Source organism: Propithecus coquereli, unplaced genomic scaffold (assembly GCF_000956105.1).
Source record: "Propithecus coquereli isolate 6110/MARCELLA unplaced genomic scaffold, Pcoq_1.0 Scaffold598, whole genome shotgun sequence".
NCBI lineage: Eukaryota > Metazoa > Chordata > Mammalia > Primates > Indriidae > Propithecus > Propithecus coquereli.
The window spans coordinates 888,777-891,751 of NW_012151929.1; the positions used below are offsets into that span (position 1 = coordinate 888,777).

General features: G+C 33.4%; 1 protein-coding gene across 1 annotated transcript in view; it reads right to left on the reverse strand.

The window, feature by feature from the left end:
- The window catches only part of GPATCH8 (G patch domain containing 8), a 110,412-nt gene that overhangs the window by 106,439 nt on the left and 998 nt on the right, over positions 1–2,975 (reverse strand). The gene's annotated exons all lie outside the window — the stretch shown is intronic.

A 2,975-nucleotide genomic window follows, 5' to 3' on the forward strand; every position in this document is an offset into this window, starting at 1 on the left:
CAACTGAATTTTGACCAAGAGTGGGAAGCAAAAAGCTGATTTTCTACATAATTCATAAAGAGTTCCCATCTATTTGTTACTCTCTCTGCTCAAAACCCCAAAATGGTGGCAGTGGAGTATGTTCTTTGGCTAGAAATGAAGTTCTAATTCTGGTTAAACTACAAAGCTGAGCTGAAAATCTAAACTTTTTTCATCTAGATTACCTCAGTTGGTCTTTATTTGTTTTTTCCTATTTCTGCTCTTAAATGTTACACTTTTATCCTTTGTTCCTGTCTATTAAATTTGAAAGAGGGATATAATTTTTAAATGGGAAGACTTCTGAAGGCAAGAAATGTATATTATAAACAACTACCAATATGCTAAAAATATAACATCAGCAATTAAAAATACCTCATTATTAACTGTTTCAGCTATTCCTCAGCATTTTTATTTATTAATTAAATATCAACTAGAAACTTTCCCAGGAACATCTCTCTGCTCCATGAAGCTGTATACCACCAGAGTAACAATGACCATTTTGGCAACAGCACCACCAATTTATATGATGGGAGCCTGCCAAAACACAGATAAAATTTACTTTATTATATGGAGCTGACTACAAGTTTTTATAATAAGAAACAAAATATCACGTCTCAAGAGAAAACTATACTACAGGTATGTCAATGACTGGATGAATATTAATTCCATAGTGAATTTTCTTTTAGTTGACTGCCACATTCAATTTACATCATTTGGCCCATTTTCAACAGTGACAAAAATGTAAGTCTCTTGAGTGGATTGTAAACTTTGCTGATTGTGTATTAAAGACTCTATAAGCAAGAACCAAATGCTACTAGGTGAACCCATGCAAACAACAAGTTGTAAAAAGTCCCAAAACAAAAAAATCTATAGCTCACTACAGATGACACAATGAAGACTAGAGAGAAAAGCCATATAGTAATGCTACACCATTCAGCTCCAAGAAGCACAATATTTATAGTGCAGTCCACATATGGTCACTGCTAAATATCAAATCAGCAGTCTTATAGAGTTACAGTTTGGAACTAATGGAGTCCACAGATCTAAACGGATATGCAACATGACAAAACCCAAATATACAAATACTTCTAAATCCCTACATGACAAAACTAAACATCAGCAACTGGAGTTTGAAAACTTACACTAATTTTTAAAACCTGTTCTGTTAACCTGACAACTGTAAGGACAGGATTTTAATCAGGTAGAGCAAAGACCAACTAAAGGCTGATGGGTAGCTGTACTTTCAACTGCAAAAATGACAACATACTTTAAGTCAATGATGCAGGCATTTTGCCTTCCATGTAGCTTAAAATCATGCTTTCATCTGATTTCTCATCTTCTAACTCTGATAAAGGTCATGAAGGACCATAAATAACATCAACCAATTCTTGTAACTATAATGGAATCCTAGCCTGGACTACGGCTTTAGATCAAGCTTTCTAAATATTTTATCCTTAAGTATATGGAGGTCATAGTTACATTGGCTAGGACCTAAAAATCTCTTAAAGCAATAATTACTTTTAAAATTCTAGTTCAAAAAAGTTTTTGTGATAAGTATAAAATGTTAACACTTTCCAACTTCTCTTTAATTCAGATAATCAAGTTGTCTAGCAATTCTTTCATAATTTTCTTAAACAGGTGGTTTACTCTTGAGCAGAAATCTTATTGAGATATACGGTTGGTTGAAATAAAGAAGGGAAAATAAAACTTTAAAACAAATATGATGAAATACTTTACAAATGATGGATTTTGATGTGTTTTCAACAATTCCCTATTGAAACTGAAATACCTGTATCATCTCACTAACAAATCCAGACTTTAGAAATTCACTATAAGCATAATACATTATTGCATCTTTGTATCTCATTTCCCATTCTGTTGGTTTGCATCAAATTTACCCTACTACAAAACAAAAAGACCTTAATCCTATACTCACAATAACCCTTCACACAGGCATATTCTTGGCACAAACCTGTGCAGACTTCCACGGTTACCAGCTGCTGCAGATTACCTTTGTTAAAAAAAAAAAAATGACTAGACCTTTAGCTCCTGCAATGATCTGTAGACTCCCAAAGCTGCATATTTCCAGCCACTTTTGAGTTGCATGCTGTAGCAAAACAGTCAGCACCTCTCAATAGATATTGCTGCAGAGAAAGATTTTAATTCAGCAGAGACTCTTTTCTGTGTTAGAAGCAACGCCATTTCCCCCTAAGAACAAAACAGCTCAATATAGCCAGCCAGCCAGCCATATAATTCATTATTTACTTATTATTTGGTGGGCATTCCTGAGGTGACAGGGGACTTCTTTTCTTGGAGGGGGCGACAGTGGGGGGAGAGGGAACGCTACCCTACTTTTATGCCAATCATTATAGGAGTTTCTTATAAAACTTTAAATTTTATTCCCAAGTGATTAGGTAGCAGAAATAAGATCCCTCCTATCTTGCGTGTCCTACTTCTATCTAACACAATGTAGGCTATGAAGTTCCTCCTACTACTACCTAAACTACCACATCACAAATAATGCATATATTTATTTGTTTCAGGAGTAAATTTTAATTAGAAGTATAATTTATTAATATATACATTTCTAAGCATACATTTATTTATAAGAAAATTAAATATCCAGTCTGAGTACTATACCATTTGTTATTTTAAATGGAAAAGACACACTATTTTAATGAGTAAGGCATATATCAATTCTACTCCTACTCATTGAGATTACTCAACAATGATTTTACTCAATCAGACTGTTTCTGATAGTGTTCTTCCTATGATACGTGATGGAAAAAATCCTGGACACCGTGAGAGGTAAAATAGCATTATCCTCATGTGCCACAGGAATGAGTTTTCGAAAAATCTTTCAACGTAGCCCTAAAAGAGGGCTTTAAAAAAAATGTTAAAATTGTTAAAAATGTTAAATATTTAATTTAGTGGTTTTTAAAAATCTTTGTTGAGTA